The sequence below is a fragment of the Lepidochelys kempii genome, chromosome 1 (genome assembly GCF_965140285.1).
Source record: "Lepidochelys kempii isolate rLepKem1 chromosome 1, rLepKem1.hap1, whole genome shotgun sequence".
NCBI lineage: Eukaryota > Metazoa > Chordata > Testudines > Cheloniidae > Lepidochelys > Lepidochelys kempii.
Genome location: NC_136380.1, coordinates 226256476 through 226281386, shown reverse-complemented (window position 1 = coordinate 226281386; position 24911 = coordinate 226256476). Strand labels below are relative to the sequence as shown.

Below are 24911 nucleotides of genomic sequence, written 5' to 3'. Positions count from 1 at the left end.
GTGGGTGAGGAAATATAAAAGTGAAACTAGAAAAACCAATAAGACATAAATCATTCAATAAAAATAAGATCTAACAGAAGTGTATTATGGTAGAGTTAAAGCAAACTTTAATGTATTGTTTTTCATCACCTGTTAGCTTTGCAAATATAAATTCAACAAGTTACAGCTCTTGGAAACAGATTTTGATTTGCAAGATTTATATCTGCATGTGAGAGCTTTATTCAAAGGTATATTTAGATTGGGAGTAGACCAACACAGATTTATTTTACAACACACAGGATACAAGCGGTCCCAGTACAAGCTTGCCCATGAGATCCTGACAGATATAGCTGTATAAAAAAAAGAAAAAAAAGAAGGCAGAATGTGTTTGACCACTTGTTTAAATGTAAAAATAATGTTAGAAATGCTATTGAATTAACATTGATCTCATTACCTTTCCCTCTCCTTATCTATTATTTATTTTATTTTAAAGTAATTCTGTAACAAATAACCTCCCTGGTCTAAAACAAGTTTGAAAGAGAGCTTTGTAGTGTCCTCTTGTGTAAAAAAACTAATGACATCTGACAAAATGCATAAACACTGCTTCTCAAGCAGTCCTGTGTTAGAGGTAAATTTTATAAACATAAAGCCATATTTCAATAACATCGAGGTTGTGTCAAAAACCAGCAAAAGCCAGGAAATGCTATGTTAAAGCTGACGCTTGACCACATTGGTTTAGGAATTATTTTTAAATAAATGAGGGGTCTTGCAGGATCATGGTTTTCCCCTCCTCCATTTCCATTAAGAGTCCCATATTGGACCAACCTGTCTTCCCAGTCAAGAATGGCTTGACGTAGCTTGCTCCGGAGAGAAAGGGGGAAAAAGCTGCTTTCACATGTAGGTTTAAAAAGGCTCTTTTGTTCACTGGAATGTTTTCAGAATCACCAAATAGTCAACACTTCAGTTTAGTTTGGGTTCCTTCATCTTTTTAAATCAGCTGTTTGGCTTGTGAGTGTCCGAACCCTAGAATGTAATTTGAGCTTCGTTTTTCATGAGTGAATTTCCTTGGAGGTTTCACAGTCATTTAATAAAAGTAAAAATAAAGAAAAGTAATGTTGTAGGAAAGAGTGTAACCTATTATTTGCTGAACATCAGAACAGCTCTTCATATAGTTAAATTAAATAATTTCCAGAACTGCTTTCCTCTAGACACACTGTTAGGATTGTGCAAATTTGTATTTAGCAAGGATCCTTTCAGGCTCTAGGACTGTGCTATGGGCACTCAACAGTGGACAGCAATTGCAACCTTGTTGAGGAAACATTGGTCAACATTTTCAAACCTAGCTGCTTAAAAGTAACGAGGAGTCTGGTGGCACCTTAAAGACTAACAGATTTATTTGGGCGTAAGCTTTCGTGGGTAAAAAACCCACTTCTTCAGATTCATGAGTGAAAATTACAGATGCAGGCATAAATATACTTACACATGAAGAGAAGGGAGTTACCTTACAAGAACCAGTGTTAACAAGGCCAATTCAATCAAGGTGTATGTGGTCCACTCTTGGCCTTGTTAACACACTAGTTCTCCACTAGTAAGGTAACTCCCTTCTCTTCGTGTGTCAGTATATTTATACCTGCATCTGTAATTTTCACTCCATTCATCTGAAGAAGTGGGAGGGTTTTATCCATGAAAGCTTATGTCCAAATAAATCTTAGTTTTTATGGTGCCACCGGACTCCTCGTTGTTTTTGTGGATACAGACTAACATGGCTACCCCTCTGATGCTTAAAAGTAGGCACCTAAATCCTGATTTAGACTCCTAAATAAAAATGGCCTGATTTTCAGAGATGCTGAGCACCCTCCGCTGTAAAAGTTATTGGGAGCTGTTCATGCTTATCAGGACACTTTTATTTAGGAACATAAATATGGATTTAGATGCAAACTGTATGGAGACATTTTTGAAAATCTGGGCCTGTGTCCTGACACCTCTAGGGCAGAATATTGGCTCTCAGATGAACATCTGCCACACCACTGAAAAGAACAGTCAATCTGTTTGAAAATTATTACCCACCTCCACCCAGCTCTCCACACCTTGGTTTAAGATTCCCTGCAGTATGCAACATGATCGTCTCATCCAATTTCTTACCCTCCCATAGTCCCCAACCTATCTTTTGGGATTGAAGAGTCCCTTGTGCAAGTACCTGCTGCCTGATTCCCTCTGCAGCCCCTTGTGGCAAGATCATCCTTCACATTCTTTTTTGGTTTTGGATTCATCCACTTCCTTTCCTTCCGTTATCCTCACATTTTGGGTTTACCCCCTTCTTAACTTCACTTCTGAGCCTAAATTAAAGCATTGTTATAATTTGAAATTCTCAAAGCTTACTGCAAAAATGACCCCTTGACATGGATGTTTGTTCAGATTTATATCAAGAATTGATTCCCAGGATCTATAGATACTTTTATAAACATCAACAATTTTTAAAAATATACAAAACATAGTACATCCCAACTAGAATATTTCCCTGAAATAATAATAAATATCTACATCTAAACACCTCACTTCCCTCCATTAGTTCCCCTTCTCAATAAAAGCTCAAGAAAACAGATGAATTTTGCAGTATGCTCTGACAGTGCAATTCACTCCACTTGCCCAAAGCCCAAATACTGAGGCTCTTCGTAGGTATGGTGCGAGGATGCTGGAAAGATGACATTCATCCTTCAGTCCAAGGTCAGAATTCTGCTCCTCCCTGCTCCCTGCTCCTCCAGGGATGCAATAGCAATGCCTCCACACTGTTGAGTGGGACATAATGAGCTTTCCAAATTTGCTGCTGGGCCACCTCCAACTGAACCAGCCTCACTCACCCCACCCAAAACAGGTAGAGCATGGGCAGCAGCAGTATAAGCTTCCCCATGGTGCCCTGACAATGTACCTCAGTCCAGAAACACCACCTCTAGGGGTAAACGGGTGGTTATTGCATTCTCCCTGTTCTTTCACGCTTTTCCTTCCGCTGAGATTACCAGAAAAGTTTATGACAATTTGGCATAATAGTGTTACGGCACCCCCGGTACATTGAGTTCCCCCACCCCAAGACCTCTTCAACTCAGTTCCCCAAGAACTGAGTTCAATTTCAGTCTCGTCTCTCAGGTTTCTTTGGCATACACTGAGTTGATCAGACTCCAGGGTAGGTGTGGGTATTATGGGTACCACACAGCCAAAGCTACAAGCAAACATCTTACTTTGTATACATTTACACATTACATTGCATTTACTTTACATTGCATCACACTTTGGGAATTAGCTTGGTAAATTTGTAGGAAACAATTGCTATACAGCCTGCTCTGTCTATGCACATCTTAGTCTTTACCTCATCTCTATGTTCCCAATTTATCTTATCCATTGTTATCTTGTTTTTGTAAATGGTTCCTGGGGTATTTCCCCTCTAGTCTTAGCTAGCTCAGACATTCTGTCTTTTACCTTACTGACCTATTTACTTATCTTAGCACAAACATTTCCTTTTCAGCCTACTGCTCTCGTTACCTTCCTATCCCTGTCTTCCAAAAAATGAGGCCTTCCCCATGTTTAATTATTCGTGTCAAGCCAGACGTACATTCCATGCCTTTTTTCTTTTCTACATAATCATTTGTTTCATTTTCATATATTCCATCCCCCCTCCTTTTTTAAGTTTATTACCCAGCAACATGTTCCCAAGACCACAGTAGTTGTAGTCATTTGAACCACCATAAACAATAGCTTCAAGTACGAACCTGGGGGTGGAAGCTCACCATCACTAGGATAGCGCACTGGGGTGTAATGCCACAATATAAATTTGCTCTGCCTTTAAAGCATCCTCTTGTAATTTTAACTTTGTTTTTATTTTAATTACATTTTAAAAAACTGGTACAAAATATATTTTTCCATTTATCGCCACAGGAAATCTAAGTGTGAAATAAAACATAGGCCAACTATAATAACAGTCCCTGGGAACATATCAGAAGTGGTCAGTTTCAGCTGCCACTTTATGCTTGTTATTACTATGTAGTCAGTTTTTACTTTACCCAACATCCCAGCATCTGAACCATATAGTGCAGTCTGGAGACTGTTCTCCCAGACTGAATTCACCTGCCAGCAACTCTGTCTGTAAGACATTACACCTGCACATGTGATTGTCCCCCCAGCTGCAAACAGCAGTATGAGTCTGGGGGTTTCCAGACCTTGCATTGTCTTGCAACAGTAGTTAAAGAGGGAAAACAAACTTCTTCCACATCATATGGGCTGCTGTGAGCCCACATTTAACTTCCCCGTGTTGGACCCTTGTTAATTTTCTTACTTTGCACCAACTGATATCACCTCTCTTATATTAAATATTTAACTTTTCTGTGGTGGTAAGAGGGCAAGTTTTCTTGTTCTATATTGCTTAATGCTGTTTTTACTTTGTATCTCTTGTATCCCCCACATACAACACATGATATTATTATTAAAACACATTGACTTCACACCATACTTTTTTAAAAGCAATGACATTAAGTATTTTATATACAGTTAACAAAGCTTCATTAATGAGTCCTTGGTTTAGCTCGTTCAATGGAGAGCTTTTGCTACCATCTTCTTTTGAAATGCTTGGTCATGTTCCCACAGCATATATGGTGCTCACTTTGTGCTGTGGGCACGTGTCCATTAGTTATTGGACTGAACTCATCAGATTAACTTCACACAGACCACTCAACAGTCATCAGATGTAAAAATCTTTAGTCATAGTCAATCTGTGCTAGATTCAGACTGGGAACCTAGAGATGGAAGGCTCCATAGCCCATTACCAGTCCCCTGAGACATGACATAATCTAACCTTTAACATTCCAAAAATCATGAGTCAACTTCCCCAATAATAATTGTCTTAAAAATCATTTCTTTTAAATGCCTTTTGGTTTCTGTTTATTTACCTTTATTTTTTTATCCTTTTGGGTAAACTCTGATTATGTATTCAAGCTTTCCTCCATTACCATGAAGGCTAGACACTAACTTAAAAAAAAAAGTAAGAGCTGAGATTTTTGCATATTGGCTTGACTTTTGGAGCTTGCAAGAGTTGGTAATGCTGTGTGACAGATTTTACAATGTTAAATGCTTCAAAGAGGCATATTTACACTGGCCCCTACATTTAGTTAAAGCAAACTGCCACATTAAGAGTATGAATTTATGGAAGGGAAAGAATTATTTCAAATGAGCCCCTCTCTGTCCCACAGAGAACTTTCTAGATTTTGCAAATAGTCTGTGTAGTAAGGGGTGCTTTGGAGGAGCATTGCCCCCAGAGATCACCTGGAGCTGCCATTGTGCTTGGGGAGCATACACACTGCTGCACTCCTTCCTTGGGTGTTGGATACAGTTTCCTCCTGCCTAGCTGGCCAGCTCTCTCTGCCCTCTTTTGGGGCATTATGTTCCCCCAGCTGGTAGGAAGGGAAAAGGGAAAAGTCTTGAATTTCTGCCTGGCCCTTATGTGAGTAGAACAAAGGGGGTCATGGAATCTGGCCCTTAGGCTTACTATTGCTTAATAATACTTCTGCTCCAGGCCTCCCCTGTATTTAATGCTTTGCACTACTCCAACTCAGCTCATTGTTGTCTGGCAAGAGAGACATCCATGAACGCTCCAGACGCCCATCCAGGTGATGTTGGAGAGATGTTGAAAGACCTCAGTGGCCCAGGAGCCCAATCCAGCCGAACTCTGCATAAGGAAGGTTGACAGTTGGAGCAGTGAGAAAGTGAGAGAATAAGGTTGCAACAGAGATTCCCTCCTTCCCACTGCTCACTCACATAAAAAGCAACCAAAGCACATTCCTACTGCCACACACTTCAACACACATTTCTAAAGAAGGAGCCAGCTTGTTTGAAGTAACTGGCATAAAAAAAGCTGTATTCTCTATGACTCTGACAATGAACTCTGGGAGTAATGGTCCTTGCTGTCCCAGTCTCCATTGCTTAGGCATCTCATCCTGGTCCTAAAAAAGCAACGAGGAGTCGGGTGGCACCTTAAAGACTAACAGATTTATTTGGGCATAAGCTTTTGTGGGTCTCGGATATCCTGGTCCTAGTCTCCTTGCCCAGCCAATCCCATTACAATTTCTCTGCACCATCAGTCCCAATCTCAACATGCTCCTTGTCCCAATCTACTCCTCTCCCTCCCCACCAATTTCAGCTTTTGTTCCCTCTGGATTTGAATCAGACAGCTTCCTTGTCCATGCTGCTTGGGCACCAGGCTCCCTGCTCTCTGGTGCCAGCTCAAGAGGAGCTGGGAGTAACCATGACAAGGAAAGTCCTTCTGAGCCACTGGAGCCCTGGGCTGGTACATGTTCAGTCACTCTGTGGAGATGGCGTATGCCTAATAGCAATCACATGTAGGAGCTCTGAGGGGATGAAGCATGCTTAGTGAGCATGGAATATTCTGTTTGTAGTGTTGTTGTAGCTGTGTTGGTCCCAGGATATTAGAGAGATAAGGTGGATGAGGTCATATCTTTTATTGGATCAGCTTCTCTTGGTGAAAGAGAAAAGCTTTTGAGGACCTGAAGAAAAGCTCTGCATGAGCTCGAAAGCTTGTCTCTTTCACCAACAGAAGTCGGTCCAATAGAAGGTATTACATTGCCCACCTTGCCTCTCATGGAACATGCTGATATTTTAGCTCGTAAACTCTAGTAAGTCTCTGAGTATGTGTGAACTCCAGTTTTTCAAAGGCTTGTAACTTGACCAGATTTGGACAAACTTTCATGGTGAAGTGAAAGGCCAGGTAGTATAGGCTGGCTAGAGTACAGAAAAGTTTAATTCCTTATACCGTATATAGGAAATGGAAAAGAAAATATTGTAAAATGTGTAGTGGTTGATTTGTGCAGTCTTAACGCTATCAAGGTAGTTTTCATTATTTTAAAATCATGTTATCACATTATTTATTAAAATAAAAATTAGAAACCTGAAATTAAAACGAGTTTTCTCTATGAGCACTGACTGGTTTACTATTATAGCCTGCTTATGAGTGTTAGGTTGCTGGAGCTGATATTGCTTTCAAAAGGAAAAAAGAGCATTAATACAATAGCTTGAGGGGTTGCAGAAGAGCCATGTACAATAAAACTTCACAATGAGGAATGCTTCTGGAGATGTGGCTGCACTTTGTCATAAAGAAGTGTTTGTTCTAGCAACTACCCTTAGTAAATTGCATAAGTGATAAGGGCAAGCTTTCTGTTAATTTTAACCGGTTTAGTTTATTGCCATTCATTATTGCAATATTATAGTGTATAAAAATTACATGAAATCTGCAAAAAAAATATATATTGAAAAAGTAAATCACATTTTGAGCCTGCCAGCCTTTTATTTATTAATTTACTTATTTATTTATTTATTCAAATATTAAGGACGAATACAAACTAGTTGGATGCAACAGGTTGCACTTTGTATTGTACACCTATCATCACTTCTAATAAGTGAAAATGTTGAAAACTTTCTTCAGAGTAGCAGCCATGTTAGTCTGTATCTGCAGAAAGAAAAGGAGTACTTGTGGCACCTTGGAGACTAACAAATTTATTTGAGCATAAATAAAAAAATGAAAACTTCTGCTCAAAAAATGTGTTAGTCTCTAAGGTGCCACAAGTACTCCTTTTCTTTTTGCGAAAACTTTCTTGATGTTCATGTAGGCATGAATTGACTTCACTGATTTGCCCCAGGTAGCTCTATGTAAAATATGACTAAAGCATGCATAACAAGATTATCCCAAACAGTAACTTCTATATAATAGTAATACTTTGAATGTGAACAGAGAAATTGCTATGGCAGGTCAGACCACAATTGTTTATTTATCCCATATCCTATCTCTGTCATTGACCAGTTACCAAATGCTTCAGAGTATGTCTACACTACAGTATGAGCTAGGGGTGTGATTCCCATTCCCATGTACACATACTTGTGCTAGCTCTCCTTAAGGTCCAAGTTGAGAATTGACCACATAAGGGAGACAGGCACCATGAGCCAAATTCAGATCTGGTGAAAGTGGCTGTGTTGGAGGTGCCTTGATATATACCAAGTCTGACTTTGATGTCCTCAGATGATTGCCTATATACTGAACAGATGTTGTTCTTGTTTATTGTTTTAGACTTTGTATAGGAGCTCTGCATTCTATGGTACTTAAAATCTTTATCTATATTTTAAGTGGTCCCTATGTATCATCTGCCTAGCCAGTTATGACCAGCATTCAGTCTCTATAAATGGGTTTTGTAATATTTTCTTTGTCCTAAAAAGAAGATGGCTGGTATGCGATATATAGTTCGGTATATGCCCTGCCTACTTTATATATTCCCCACTCCAAACAAGCGAGAATTAGTGTGATGTTTAGTGTAGTGCTAGAGACCCAGGGAACTCTCCTTTCCCCGTGGAGGTGGAGTACCAGAACATATATACTTCAGCGTGTTCTCCAAGAACATATGGTAAAATGAATCCATAGTGCAACCACATTTAGGGCAAGTTGGGAGGCCTATCCAGAAATATTCTGTCATATTTAATTGGAGCTTTAGATGTGTGCAAAAGGAATGCTTGTGATTCTGAGTCTGACTGGAAAAGATACCCGTTTGTTGTCAGCTATGGCCTGTAACAATCCCATTCAGTGAAGGGATAGTTTGTAGTAATAATGAGGATGATGATTCTGTTTCTGGATTCTCTTTCCATTCCAGGAACTCAAAGCCCTTTACAAACTTTAACATCACACACGTGAGGTACTGTCATAATTGAAAATTATGAGGAAACTAAGGCAGAGAAAGTTTAAGCTATTTGCCCAAGGTGTCACAGTAAGTTTGTGGTAGAGCTGACTGCCCTGTCCTAATGCTCTGACTAGTATAGCTTATTTCATGTTCTCCTTTTGGTCATGGTCAGCTCATTGCTTGCGAACATCTATTAGTGTACTCCTAAAATGGATTCCTTCCTCCTGCCTGAAATAGAAATTGAGGGGGAAAAATAGAGGTGAACCCAAAGAACATTTCAATACAACACAACTCAGTGTAGTGCATTTTCTAAAGGGAGAAAGGGATAAATTAAGAGGTGTATAGACAAAGGAGAGAGTGTGTTTTCAGGTGAGATTTGAAAAGAGGTGGAAAGAGAGAGGCAGATTATTTCAGATGGTAGAAGTTGCAGAGGAGAAGACTATCATGAGAGCGCTGATGGCATGCTGGGTTAGACAAAAAGCAAGTGCTGAATCAGCAGAGGGAGAAGTTCTAATTGCAAAATGGTTCCAGGATGTACAAGCCCCATGACTTCTGTGAATAATGGTATATCTGCAGTAACAAGGTAAAGTCTCTCTGGAATCCTTTGTAAAGTATCTGTTGGTATAGTTTATTCCAGAACAATTGGAGCGAGATATATGGGGAACATCAGGCCTTCTGGTCTTCATTCAGACAATTGAGGATACAGTGTTAAAGTATGAATTCCAGATGGCTGTCAGATTTTACTCAGTGCCATAGCAGTTCACTAAGGGCTTGCCTCCAATTTGGTTTGCAATCATGTTTAAACTGACACAATGGTAAATTGTAGTGTAGACAAGGAACAGGCATTTGTTGCTAGTTGTTTTTAACTATAGGTTAATACATGATTTTAAAAATTGTAATGTTGATGATGCTTAAGTGTATTCCTTGGCCCTGATCTAAAAGGTGTTTTAATTAATGGGACTCTTTTTCCATTGACTTCAGTAGGCCTCAGATCAGGTTGTTTGAGTATTCTTAATTTGTAATTCTTAATTTGTATACCTGCTGTGTGACCAGGTAGGGAATAACTGGAATTTGTGATTTAGCTCTCCTCCCATAAGCTATAATGGTTGTTAGATTTATGTTGGTTATGAAATATTGCTCCACACTAAAATATCTTATTTGGATCAGGTATGATTCAGTGCATGGTATTCTATATCTGTGCTGCCCAGTTTGGCACAGGATTTGATTTTCAGGAAGGAGAAGCCACTCTTGGACAAAAGTGCCCTGATATGCAGATCTGCATTTTGTAGTAAATCCAATAAGTAATGTGCATAGAAGGACTTAATCTTGGCAGACTTTAATGGCTAACATAAATTTATTTTTGTTTATTTTTGTTTCTTTATCCCTTTCCCCTTTCTAAGCAGTGCACAGTCATAATGGTTTGTCTGTTTTCTAGTACTCCATCATTGTCTTACTAGTATTGTTCCTTTCTAAGGCCCTGGTTCAGGAAAATACCTAGGAACGTGCTTCAAGTGAAGCACATGTTTAAGTCAATGGAACTTAAGCACATGCTTAAGAGTTGAAGAAGGATGGATTTAAGCATGTGCTTAAGTGCTTTTCTGCATCGAGCCAAAATCAGTCCAGGAAGAATTAAAGTTTTCACTTTTGCTGCACAGTGCATATATTGGTCAACAGTACTTCAATAACATTAAGGTTGAATGAATACCCAAATGCTCAGACTTCCATGCAATTCAGGAATAGCTGGAATCCTGTAGAAATAAAAGGGTTAAAATGTGAGCTTATAACGGGCAGGGAAATTAACACAGTAGCAACAGTGAGCAGATAGTGAGGAGAACTGAGGGTTTTTGTTTTTTTTTCAATAGGACTGCAAAATACTGAATCACACAAGTCACGTGACAAGAGTCTAAATCCAGCCACTGAGGAGCTGTAATAGCCACATGAGACATCTCATAAGATTCAACCAAATCCTTCCCTTCTATCTCCCTGTTTCAATGGATGTGCTACCAAATACTCAGATCTGAATGTGTTCTGATTACTATTCAGAAATGTTCAGCTTCTGGTAGGGACAGTATTAAAGAAATTGTATTCTGGAGGCATATCCCCAGTTTTGCCCCCAGGTGCAGTGTGTGAAGAACCGTCTCAGAGACGGAGCTCATGACACGTTCTGGAACTCATTTACCTCCCCTGGCCCAGCATGGGCAGGCTGACTAGAACTCCCTGGTTTTCTCTGTCAGTAATAGTACAAAGTGCTGAATCAATCCAGGACTTGAATGTTTTTGGATTAAATTTACTTACGATTTCAGTGGCTGACTGGTACTGAGAATTATAGCCTTTCCCCCTAAATATCTCTAGAGGTCAAAACTGGAAATTATATGCTTTTGGAAAAACAGAATAATCTGAAGTTTACACTCTAGTAAATTATTGTTAAATATTTTCACATCTGTTTATGGTGTGTTTATTACCTGCCATAGCTTATATTTAATGAGACTGTAAGATTCTGTGCACAAGTTAGTCACAGTGTTCCAATATTAAATATTTTCATTGTCTTAGAGCACTCAAATGAGTTTAAATTATACAGTTACTGGATTTTAATAGCAATATCTCTTTGCATAAAATAGTAAATAATCTTTTAACACCACTATCTGAAAATATTGTAATATACAGTCTTGCTAAAATCTGTAAAGTAATTTGTTTTTTCAAATAAAAGGTTAATGAGTCATGGACTGCAGTAAAGTCTCTTCATTAGTATGTGGCTATTTGCAGAAGGACTCTCGTGTCTGCTTAACTGCTGAAAATAACATAATTAATATTCATATTGAGTTTCCCATAAGCCTACCAGAGCAAAGGATTCTGGCAAACTCTCTTGACATCCATGTATGTAGCAAACAAAGAGTTAAAGCAGGCAGTCTTTCTGGCAAGTCAGATAGAACAGAAAGCACAAGCCTTTCCTTTTTGCCTTTTTCTTCTTAATTAATCATACGCTGCTTCACAATTTAAATATGGAAATAGAAAGCCATCCGCAATTATTAATGAGCCTCCAGGCTGTCCTGTGGCGTCTCAAGACAAGCTGTGTCAGCCTGCAGAAAGCAGCATGGCATCTCCTTTCTGATGTGTGTGAAATTTATGTGCACAAAGGCTCCTCCTTATCTGTGCGTGAACTAAATAAATAAATAAAGGCTTTTGTTTGCCAGGCTACTTGCACATGACTGTTTTGACTAAACCACTCCATGTTACTTGTAGTTTACAGTGCTTAGAGACAAGAAGAAGAAGAAGAAAAATCCCTAAACCCAGCTACCTGATTATGCTGCAATTAATGAGAATCTTTACATCATTCTGATTGTTGCTGATGTTTTTGGAGACTTTCTTTTAAAAAATAAAACCAAAAACCTTTGCCCTTGACTGACACCAGCCTGGCAACGGTAGGATTGGCATACCGCCAATTTCTCACCCGATAAGACAGGGCAGGAGGGTAGAGAAAAGCCCTGACAATATGGCCGTTGTTTAGTCTACGCTCTTAAGATCTTAATAGGAAGGAGCAATCCTCCAGTGTCGCGAAGTGTTTGCCAGTATGCATCTGCTGCAGTAGGAAAATTAAGGTGATGGCTTTTAGGATTAAAATTGCAGTATCCCCTCTTTCTGTTTTTATTTTGCTATGTGATCTACCCATTTAATACAGTGGGACTATATAAAAATAATAATAGCTAAGTAGTTATATACATATATTTTCAAGACCCTTTTATTCTAGAGGAGATTTGGGGAGCAGGGAGGAGGTAGGAAGGAAGAAAGGATCGATAGGTGATGGGAAAAGGATAATAAACAGCCAGGTGCAGTACAGTATGTTCAATCGGTGTTGTTTAGATTTTTTTAAGGCTTCCTATTGAGGTTAAATTAAAAAAAGAGAAAAAGATGCAAGCAAAAGTCAGATTTCTTATTTCAGCTACAGGTTTTGAAAGATGTATGTACTGTTCCAAAACCAGACTGTTTCTGTAGTGTGGATAAGAACAAATCATTCTGTATATTAGGAGAGCAGAACATTTAAAGATATGCCTGACAATTTTTTTCCTCCAGAATAATCTGCAGTTTCATTGTGTGAAGGTAAAATCCTTATAGCACAGCTACAAGTTTGCCATGTTAGATAAAAGCATGACTTTGTCTTGTTGTAGTTTCAAAGTGAAACAAACTGGAGCAGAGGCAATGATTTAATCTACAGTGAGGGAAAAAACGGCAGGAAGATTGGAATATGATAAACAACACTGAAAAATGGCAGGAGAATAATGTTTACTTTTGAATATAAGGCTGACTGCCAGGTTGGCGCTGGTTTTTAGGTTAGCAGAGGTTGGAGGAAGGGCCAGAGTGAGGCGTGGCTAAATGCTGTCAAGGAAAAAAATGGTCTGCAAATTGCTGTTCTCATCTTCCCCTTCCCCCCCCCCCTTTGAAAAAAAGGCAGTGCTTCCTCTTAAGACTATTAAAAATTATGCAGAATTTTAACCCTCTTGCGTACTGGATGTTCTTTTCTGATGTTGAGAATTCTGATTTTGCAAGGGGATAAATGAAATGTTTCAAATGATAAAACTATTTTGAAGTTATTTTAAAATGTAATAAAAACAATAGCTTTACATTTCATAAGAAATTATTTCGTTTACTTTTGATGTAGTTTGCACGTGGGATAAAGTTGAACAAAGTCATTTGAAAAATGTATCTATTGTTCTTCAAGCAGCTATCCAGCTCTTACAGCCCTGCCACAAAAATCAATGGGATTTTCCTGATTGAAAGAGAGGATGAAGGATAGTTCTAATAAAGCAGAACATGATTCAGGCAAGATACAGTAATGAAGGCTGATAATCATTTTCTTACTTTAATCAGAACATTTTTAAGAATTCGTATCTGACTTTAAGTGTACAATACATCCAGGACATATCACAAGCAGACAACGTGGCAAAGTCATTTCATACACTCGAGCTAGCTGTTTATAGTAGTTAACAACTACTATAGTGTCAATAATAAAGGGCACAGCCTAAGAAACCCTTTCATTAACACATCATTATTCGCTGCATTTATATCCTCTAGTTTATGAAGAAAAATATATTTCTAAATAGAGCTGAAATGTGGTATTCTTACATCCCACAAATTCTGTTAACTGTTTATGTTCTGCTAAGTGTGAATAAAGGATAAAATATCAGTAAATCCAATGAGATTTGTAAATCTACATTTAGAGGAAAATTTAAGAAAATCAGAGGCAAGGTTAAAGCTTCATAGGAATTATTATTGTTCTACTAAATATTTAATAACACTTAATGGGTTCTTATACTTAAAATTAGAAAGAAGCTAAGACTGTTATTACTCTTTGGAGACATAGTTACTTTGGAAACCCTTTAATTGTTTTCATGTTTTATTTAAAGAGTTGTAAATACTGTGTTTTTGATATATTAATTATTTGTTTTTTGTTTTATTTTGTTACTGAGAACTCTCTATTTTTTTACATGAGGAATCTACAATTTATAAATAAATATTAAGAAATATGTTTTCTACATAGAACTTATTTAGGGACCTAATCTGGCACTCTTCTTTCTTTTGTAAATCTTCCATTGATTTCAAGCCTTGCAGGATCTTATAGGTGTTTCATTCAGTAGCTAAGGTTTCTTATGGCCCCAACTCATGCTTTAAAAATATTTTCTCATCTGTTATCCATCACAGATTGGGAAAAATGCTCTTACTGGTCATGCAGGATTTTGCATATGTGTTAGACTGATAAAAAGTTGTCTATTGGACCGCTGTTGTTTAAGGAAAATAGCCCTTTTCCCCCTTGATTTTAGGTGCCATGTAGAATTGTACAATAAGTTTGCTTCAGAAAGTGCCAAGAGAAGCATAATGAGGCAGTTAGTCACAGTTTGAATGTGGGGGTAGGGGAAACCAGTGCAGGAACTGGGGGTTTGATTTTCAAGGGACAGTACTTGCAACCCACGTTTGCCTAGACCCTTCACTGATATCCAGGCAATACTTAGACAATAAGTTCTGGGTTCACTTTTTGTCAGGGGAACATTTTTGTCTGCTGAACATTTTTTTTTTTCCTTACAAGATCTCCGGTCCTCCTGTTTTTTCATTAACCCTTGGATTTCTTCGTCAGTTTCTTGCAGACCATCTCTGTATATTGGAATGCAAACAGTATGTAGCAAAAGTTCCATTCTGACAGGGAATTTGGGGAGTAGGGAGGCAGGTAAGGGGTGAATGTTATAGTCACTGGTAAGGCAAAATATAGTCATTCCTTCCCCCTAATGTGTACAGTGTTTATGTGTATCTGTAGTTTATATCTAGTCTATATATAGAACTTATTTAAATTCTGTAGGAAGTAGAAGAGGGGATCAAAGCAGAGCACTTCAGTATGTTGAGACCCATATGCTATTTTAGAATTTTAAAGGAGAATAACTTGTACATTAAGGAAAAATATATATGTAAAAGGTACAATATATGTAATGTTCTGTAATGCAATTGTAAACTTTTAGTGAGTAACGTTTTAGGATTTAAAAAAAATAGATAAATCCATGCACTCCACTATAAATACAGAAAAGTGGGTATAAAATAATTATAGTAGTTTCTGTGAGGTTTAGAAATATATTGGAGTAGCTAAATAATATGCAATAAGATTTTAGCAATCTTTAAATTTGGCATGTTTGTGCATATAATTATATTTAGTATATATCTGTAGACCATCTCTTCATAATATATATCATGATATATTCTTAACGTTTCTGTTATATTGTTGAAGTGTATGCTCAGTTTTCAACAATTAAACTAAAACTGTAGGAAGCTGTGTATTTTATATGTTTACATGGTTTGTTTTAAATCCAAAGAAAGAAAAATCAGGTTTTTGAATATATTAATGTTCACTGAGGTAACGATAGTTGAATATTAAAATCGTTATTTGTCCATTAAGTCACAGGAACTAAGATGTGTTAATTAACTGTCAGAATTGTAGATTTAGTTTGTTGTTGAATATTTGGCGTCGATCTTCAAGATATCTAGTTTGCCTGAGAAATGTAATTATATTTATTTAATATTGATTAATAGAATTAAATGTAACATTACATACAGTGTAATTTAAAGAAAAAGTATAGAGTGCACAGTATTTTATTTGTACTATTTTAAAAAAATATTAACTATAATTACAATAACATAAAATATAATTTGAAAAATAAAAATTATGCAATACATTGTAACTTGTACCAGTGGCATTGTATGAGATGTTAGGTAAGGCAAGATTTGGCCCAATAACTTTGCTTTTATCAAGTATGAATGAAACAAATTCTGCTCTTATTTACATCCTACAACCCCATTGACTAAAGGAATGAGAATTATCATGTGCGCTTATTAGTTTTCTGTATTTGATGTCTGGGCTTCTCAGATGTTCTCCTGAAACGTTTCTGGATTTATGAATTCCTTCATTATCTATGGAATAGTGATCATTTTAAAATTAAATTATAGAAAAGGAGAGCTGGCCTAATTCTACTCTCACCACAGTGCAACTCCTTTGTTTTCATGAAGTTACAAAATGTTTTTTTAATGTATTAATGTGCACTGGGGTAATGATAGTTGAATATTTTTTTTAACTCAGTATGGATTTACCTTTTGGTTAAATCAGTGACACAAAATCTACTGTGCATTATAAATGTAAATTTTCTGGTCTGATTTTTTAAAAGGTGTTTATCTTTTGTTGGGAAAAATGGATGTTGCGGCTGTTGCTGCTCTGGCTATTTATTTAGATACCTAAACAGGAGGTGTCTGAGCTCTTGTGAAAATCTGACCCATGATCATTACAAAATGAAAACCAGCTGCAGTTTCTGCTATAGATGAAGCAAAAATACTTTTTACTAGAAACAAAGCAATATGTCAAAATTCCTAATATAGCTTGGTGTAAATTTCTTAAAGATTGTCAATTGTTCTTGCTTGAGAGTGGCAGCTTCATTTACATTTGTTTTGCCTCTGATTTCTCAACTGTTTCACTAATTACAGAAAAAAAATCAAAATGAGAACACTGCCAAGTTTTTCACATTGATAAGGAAGTGGTTATTTATTCTAATTATCAAGTAGGGGACCAATCCTGCAAACAATGGCACACGTTACTATCTTTACACACATGCTTATTCCCATTTATTCCAGTGCAGAACTGTTGCAGGATCCGATCCCTATATTAGCAAGTAACAAAACAAAACAAAAAACCAAAAAACCACACACGCACATACACACACAAAACCGACACCAGTCCCACAAACAACCAAAGCCTCCAATTACAATCAAAACCTTTAGTTCAGTATCTTCCTGAAATCAATTGCAGGAATATAAAAGTTGAGGGATTGGACTAAAAGAGAATTACATTTAAAAAGAAATATATATTTTTAAAAAACGGATTTTTTTTGTCTCCATAATGGTTATTTTAAATGTGTTAAGATAGAAGATACATTTTAAAGCTATCTGTCTGCAGTAGCATGAATTTTACCCCCTCACTATCTTCTTCAGTAATACAAATGCTCAGGTAAAGTTCTGATCCTGCAAACGTGTACATGAGTAGCTTTACTCCTATAAGTAAGCAAACTAATGCTGATGAGACTCCTTCATTTGTATAACTACTGACGTGTGTGTGTGTGTGTGTATTCCACCCCACCCCATCTTCCTTCTTATGTTTGAACACATCATCTCTTAGCTCTGTGTCTTTTTGTTCTTAGGGGAGTGCAACTGTGTGTGAGTTGTGGTCAGGTATTATCACAGCTTGGGTGAATTGTTAGACATAAAACTGAAAGACAAATGCTGCAAGTCATCCTGGATGTGGGAATATCCCAGTATGTCACACACACACTTGGAATCTCTTATTGTTATAAAATGTCCCAGTGCAAATATTGTTGGGGGAAAGTTAGCGATAATAATAATAAATTAATGTATTGTTCAATCAGAAACCGAGTCACCATCGTTTACATTCATTCTAATTATTTTCCTGTTTTATTTAAATGCAAAATAAATTAAGAAAACATTAGTTTTTGTTAAATTCAAGTATAGAATCAATAGCGTATTGTCTGAAGCATCATCTTACAGGGATGTGTACACTTAAATTACAGAAGAGAAATGCAGTGACTTAAAGTGTCTCTTCCCTTTTTCTTTAATTACCATTGGCCATATAAAACATTAGAACATAGGAATTACTGCACTGGATTGGGTCAGTGGTCCATTTAGTCCCATATCCTATCTCTGACAATGCTACTAACAAACAATTCAGAAGACGGTGCAAGAAACCCCATTGTGGACAGCTTTAGAATAACTTGTCCAGATGGGAAATTTCTTCCTACAGCGTTAGTCAGTGGTTGTATTATGCCTTGATGCATATGGGTTTATATCCCTTCTAAAAATAATTATCCTATCTAACTGATCTGTGGATATTCTCATGATCCATATAAAGGCCTACTCCTTTTTGAATCCTACTGAACTCCTCGATGATATATTGTGGCAATGAGTTCCACAGGTTAATTATGTGCTTTGTTAAACAAAATTCACTGTATACGTTTTTAGCTTATTGCCTTAATTTAATTTAATTGAATTTCCCAATGTTCCTGGAGAAAAGTATATGAACACTCTATTCACCTTCTCTATCCCAGTGCAGTAATTTGTATATCTCTGTCATGTCTCCTTTTATCCATCTCTTTTTCAAACTAAATAGTTTCATTCTGCTCTCTCCTTATATGGATATCTTTTGATTCCTCTAAATCATTTTTGTTGCCTGTCTCTGCTCTCTTGTTACCTTTTTTTTTTTGAGATAGTTGACAAGAACTAAAAACAATTTACCATTGATTAATATATAATGTAATTCAAACATTATCAGTTTTACTTGCTGCTCTGTTCCTTATGCAGCCGAACGATCTGAGTTTGAACCACTGCTGCACAATGAATGAGATTTTTGCTGAGCTGCCCAGGTCTCTTTCTTCAGTGGTTATGCTTAGTTGAGATCCCAGCAATATGAGTTACCTTGCATTTGCCAACACTGAAATTCATTATGCCAACGTGTTGCATGTTCAGCTAGCTTTGTCAGATCCCTCTGAAGTTCCTCACAGTCCTGAGTAACCTAAATCTGAGTCATCTGAAAATGCTGCTACTTCATTCACCCACTTTTGCAGACCACTACGTAATATTTTAAACATTGATCTGTGTACAGATTCCTTGGGCATACACTGTTAAACTTCCACTCTACTGAAAACCGGCTTTTTATTCCTACTGTTTATGATCTCTTAGCCGATTTCTAATTCATGAAAGTACTCCCAACTCTTAATCATGACTATTCTGTTTCCTTTGCAGCCCGTGACGAAGCGTGTTTTTGAAAGTCCATAAATGATACCATATTCTTTGGTTGACCTAGTAAAAGAAAGCTAGTAGATAAGAGAGGCACATTTTTCCTTTTTGTAACCCAGGCTGCTTTCCCCTGATTATATAATCTTCATTTCTATATAAAAGTTATAATATTTTATAAAAATAACCTTTTTAGTCAGGTGACCTGGTACTAAAGTAAGGGTCACTGGCATGTAATTCTCAAGATCATCCCTAGTCTTTTTAAAGGATAAGTGCAACATTTGCTAGACTTTGATATATTCACTGATATGAGAGACTTTATGTTAGAAATTCAGGTGGTTCATTCTTGAGTGTCTTCAGAATGTGCTCTTGTGTGTGTAGATAGATAGATAGATTAGATAGATAGATAGATATGCACCTTAACTTCTGACACACTCTCTCCCTTTATTACCTGAAAAATTAGGCTAATAGAGTTTAAGGCTAGTCTGACTTTCTGTATATCACAGGCCACCTTACCCAGTTACCCCTGTATTGAGCCCGGTAACTTGTGTTTGGTTAAAGCATAACTTCCAGAAAGGTATCCAGGTCTGGGGTAGGTGTCATCCCATTGTCTTCTGTGGTGGAGACTGACACAAAGAATTTAAGGCAACATTGAACCATTAGGTTCAGCCCAGAGTAAGAGGCAGTGTGGAAACTGCTCAATCCCGAGAATAGCCTGGGCAAGAATTGTGTCTCATACAGTCATATTTTTTCCCTGGGTTTTCCTTCATCTGGGGAGGAGTATTTTATTTCTCTGTTTTTTGGAATACAGCTTAACTCCTGCTCCCTGCTGGCCAGTGTGAAGGTGAGGGAGGGACAGAAAGGTAAAGCTCCATCCACTCCCCTCACACTTGCCTGCCAGAAGGAGAGCTGCTGTTGGAGCCTGGCTAAGAAGTCGAGCTAATACGGTCATGGAGCGGAATGAGAGATGGTGTGCTTATTCTTCTGCGTGATCAAATAGCTCAAGGTCATAATCAATATTTTGTGCAATGCCTTTTATCCTCCTTATTCGCTCCCTTTATTTCCTGGTATTCCAGCAGACCTGCCAGTTGTCTCACAGGCTTCCTGCTTCCCATAGTCATCAGTAATTTTTTTTTTGTCATTGGCTTTTTTAGTCTTCATAATCCCTCTTTATCTCATCATTTCCATCTGAAATTTTACCCACAAGAGTTTACGCTACTTTCTACCTGCTTCACATGGACTGCACTTTTTGGAGGAGAATACCTGTTTGCTTCAAATCATCTCTTGTACAATGCATTTAATACCATATGTGGGGGTTTTTCCCTGGCCATCTTGCTTCTCTTTTAAGGTATGAATACCTTGGATTTTTTAACTGTGTTAAGGTATGCCTAAATAACCTTCATAGTTATAAGCAGAATTCTTCATTCAAGTTCAGGGAGTTCTGATTAATAATCAAAGCACAATATGGCTCTGTGATTCTGTGTCAGTTATTTTAAAATACATAATGCATATGTACCTTTCTGCTTTTCCCTAGCTGACTGATCTGCTCTAGATAGCAAGTTCTGCTCTTCCTACAAGCCTGTAGCCTATTAAGGCTCTCCACCTCCACTCTTTTCTTCCTGGCTCCCTCCAAAATAAAAGGCTCAATATTTTTATATTGGATTTGAAAAACTGAATCACTGGGAGCTGTGTGCCTCCGGATTCAGTTGTGCAAGAAGAAGGTGCCAGTTTTTTGCCCATCCATAGTGGAAAGTGTCTTGGAGGTTTCTCCTTTTACACTTGCCACTCTGGAGCCTGCTTAAAATCATCTGGAGGCTTAGTTCCCAATAGAACAAGTGAACTGAGGGTGCTCTTCCTATTAAGTTTTCCTGGTGGCAGTGAGTCTTACTGCTCTAACAGGAAGAGAGAGAAGAGACTACAGGTTGAGATGGAGGACCGTAAGGCAATGGATGTGGGTGAAGGAAGGAACAACTGTCATTTTCTAGAGCAATATTGGAGTACCATGAAATACATGGGCACCACCTGTGGAAAACATTGTGAAAGAGAAAAACTTATTTGTGAAGCCTCTTGAGGTACACTGCAAGGCATCTTCCTAACATCCTCCTACAACATTATTGTATGTGGGTAGCAGCCTCATGGAAGTAGCAGGGACAGGGCCTGCAATGTGAAGATTGGGGTTACAAAGGAAACTCTGGCCCCAACTTTGATGTATGGAGCAGATATCTGTGAATTTTGGGTCTCTCCTCACATCTAACAGTGTGGCTAGCTAGCTCCTTTACCGCCAGTAACTCACTCTCTCTTAAGATGGACACTTCAAAACCCCTTCATGGGCATCTTGCATAACGAATGCTAATTGTAGCCAAAATTTACCTCCGGGTTTTTGCTGTGGTGTTTTACTCACTGTTATAGGCTCTTTACCAGTGCAGGTCCCCTAACTGGCCTTGACTCCCATCAATTTCCATTGGAACTCCAACCGTGTAAAGATTACTCAAAAGAGCTTCTGTGCAATAGTGGAGAGGTAGGAGCATTTTTTGTAGGCACTGCTCCCCTCCAGACAGTCTTCTCACCTTTTTTCCTCATGCTTTGGCTCCTCTCCATGCTGAGTAATTGATGGGAGCACCTGGATCATGATGAATAATATCACTATAAAATGTATTGTACTACTGATATATTGCAAGACAGGATGGTCCTACGTTTCTTAATGTACAATGTTAAGATATCCACAGTACGCTGAATTATAAAAATTCAGTTCTGTACGGGGCCCAACTCTGCCGGCCTTATTCACCCTGTGTAGCACCTTACCACACAAGTAATCCATGATTACTTGTAAAGCAAGGAACTGTATAACATGAAGGGAGAAATTAGCCCACTGAAATTTAACTACAGAGTAGTAAATAATAATAATACTTCTACATAGCACTTTTCACCTATAGATCGCAAAGTAAAAGCTCTATAAAGGAGGTATCATTATCCCCATTTTACAGATTGAGGAACTGAGGCACAAAGGAGGGATATGACTTGCCCAAAGTCACCCAGCAAGTCAGTGGTAGAGCCAGAAATGAAGCCCATATTTCCTGAGCTCTCAATCCTGTGCTCTTTCCACTAGGCCACACTGCCTCCCATAAACAGTAAATACAATAGAGTCAGTCATTGGCTCCATGGTTTGGTAAGACAGTATTATCAATAATAGCATTTACACATAATGTTATAAATAAATATTAACATTTTGTAAAATTTAAAACGAAAAATTATAGTACCGGTAATTAATTTAGCCTGCTTAAGCCAAACTAGCAAGATGAGTAATTTGTAATATAAATTGTATTTGTCCTTTACAAATGGAATATTTTATATTAAATGTCTAGGTATTAAAATGATGGGCACTTTAAAAAGACATAAGATGTATAAATTCATATGATACCAAACCAAAGAGTTTTCAGTTACTTTTTAATAATTATTTTCTATGATATGTGCACAAATTTACAAATCAACTCAGAACCTATCAAAAGATAATGGAGGAATATTATATTTTTATTTAAAATACTTTAGCTCTTTTAAAAATAAAAAATTGGATCTGCTAACAGTGCAGAAATGCACATATTTAAAAGGAGATTCTTTTTTAGATTTTTTAAAATGTTATTTGTTGCTTTTAAAATGATATTTCATTGAATCTTAAGTGAATAAGGTATTCCTTTATTTTTTTTAAAAAAGTCAAATGATTTGGTGATTAAAGAGAGTTGCCACTTGCCTGAGCTACATCCCTAGGGCTATGACCTTTTTAATCCTCTTTAGTTAATGTATTGGTGATCTTTACTTAGGCAAAGTAAATAGTGCTGTTCTGAACAAAGAGGAGGTCATGCTTCCTGCATTACACTCTGACCCAGGGGTCATGGCCTTTGTTCACTTCTCAATAGGAATTGCTCTCAAAGGGCCACCACAAAATGGAGAACTAATTTAGGCACGTGCTGGCAGAGAATGGCAGAGTATCATGTTTACTTCATGGAAAACTCTTGAATATTTGTACTTATATCAAACAATAAAATACAAATTTTAAAAATTGATTAACCTTTCATTTACCAATGTGTATGTAGTTGTTCCTTATTCACTATGATTGGCTTTGTCTTGGCAAAAATACATTGTTCAATTAATTCCAGTATAACATCTGCAAGTGCTTTATTTCTCTGGTTTGAAAATCTTACCTCAGTTCACATTTTTAAGTGGCAGTAAAGAATTTGCAAGTATTTTAACATTATTTTCTTAATTTGCTAGTCTTAATTTTCTAATAAAGATTATTAGATAAGTGAAAGTTACTGAACTTGACTAAAAATTGAATCCTAAAATATGGTAACTGAGATACTAAATCTGGACATTTGGGGCAGAGACCTTATCTCAAAATATGCACTGTTTGTCAACTTGCAAAGAAATCTGATAGCGTACTCGGTCAGAAGATTTTATCACCTTATGCCCATGACATCCTCAACATGTACAGGATATGCCATGCAAAGGTAGTGTCTTTACTTTGTCAAAACACCCATTCAACAATAGTGAAGGATCATGTGAAATGGAGTCGATCATGATGTAAAATGTAAAGGCTGGGGTATAAGTAGACTAGATTCTTCTCTCATTTGCATTGGTTTTACACCAATATGACTCTGTTTGACTTCAAAAGGTTACTCTTGATTTCCCCCCAGTCTGAAAGTAGAACCTAATGAATCATTTTAGCTGCTTAATGTGACCAGTGATCATTGTGAAATTTATCTCAGCTACTTTATAGAACCATTACTTCCTTCAGAAAAAAAATATTTCATACGTTTGAAAGATTTGCATTATGTTCTGTTACCCATGTCCATCCGTTTCTGCTGTATGATATTCTCCATTCATCATTGAAATCTATGAAATAAAACAATTAGATCCCCAAATAATTACTCAACCTATGACCACATATATCTTGAATAAAAATATGGTTTTATACATTTTTCCTTCTTTCCAAAGATAAGCCATTAGTCTCTGATGACTTAACCAATTTGCTAAAAACACAGCAGAGTTAAAATTGAGCACAAAAGAATCAAACAAAAACTTACAATGTTACATTCATAAAAATAAATAACACACAGTATATAAAACTTTATGACTTCTCCTCCTGTCTACAAGAATAGATTCAAGTGCAGGCTCAGGGCTAAAATATGTTAAAATAATTATTTACCCTCAAACTTTGATAGATCTAGTCGTACTGACTTTGATTCTCCACCCAGTTATACCACATTTTACACCAGTGTAACTCCCTTAAAAACGATGGAGTACGCTGGCTCTAATTGGTATAATGGAGCAGAGAATTGCGTCCATTATGTTGCTGTTGGCTATCTACACTAGCCGAGCCTGACAGCACTAGCTACTTGTAAGTATTTCTACTGATTACAAATGGACCACTCCAGTAATAAGCCCTACACCTTGTACTAGGTTCTTGTATGTCTGTATCATTAGCATACTGTGGGCAAATCTTGCTTGCATTTGTTCATGCTGCCGTGGGGGAGGAGAGGGGAGGGCCTGGACCATAGTGGATCGTGTGTGTTTAGGGAGGGAAGGCCTGGACCATATTGGATCTCATGCAATACTGCAGCAGGAGTAGGGAGGATGATATGGAGAACCTGTGCAGAAGTTAGAGACCGCAATGTACTGTAGAGCACAATTATGCTGGGACTTCCAAAAAGCAATTGAATAGGTGAGGGGCTTTGGGCAGGGGTTGAGAGAGAGGTTGGAGCAGTGTTAGTGGATTTTCAACATCGATTTGACAATTGTGCAGGACTCTTCTCCTTGAGGAGGGGGAGTGTACCCATTACAGGGGCCAGTTTCTTTCAGATGCTGCAGACCTCACCAGCACACTACATGTGACTG

General features: G+C 37.5%; 2 long non-coding RNA genes across 10 annotated transcripts in view; one reads left to right on the top strand and one right to left on the bottom strand.

Annotated features, from left to right (window-relative positions):
- The window catches only part of LOC144929531 (uncharacterized), a 365984-nt gene that overhangs the window by 211402 nt on the left and 129671 nt on the right, over positions 1 to 24911 (top strand). Inside the window, exon 1 of one of the 6 annotated variants that reach the window (XR_013634814.1) lies at positions 14542 to 14861. The exons of the other annotated variants lie outside the window; for them this stretch is intronic. This is a non-coding gene — a long non-coding RNA (uncharacterized LOC144929531). Of the gene's footprint in view, positions 1 to 14541; positions 14862 to 24911 lie in introns of those variants that run through there. 6 annotated transcript variants of the gene reach the window in all.
- The window catches only part of LOC140899784 (uncharacterized), a 36891-nt gene continuing 12100 nt past the window's right edge, over positions 121 to 24911 (bottom strand). For 2 of the 4 annotated variants that reach the window (XR_012155449.2, XR_012155447.2), the window contains 4 exons: positions 23830 to 23909; positions 21424 to 21642; positions 2177 to 5689; positions 121 to 329 (listed from right to left, as the gene is read on the bottom strand). This is a non-coding gene — a long non-coding RNA (uncharacterized LOC140899784). The remainder of the gene's footprint in view (positions 330 to 2176; positions 5690 to 21423; positions 21643 to 23829; positions 23910 to 24911) is intronic. The other 2 variants (XR_012155448.2, XR_012155450.2) reach the window with 2 other exon arrangements.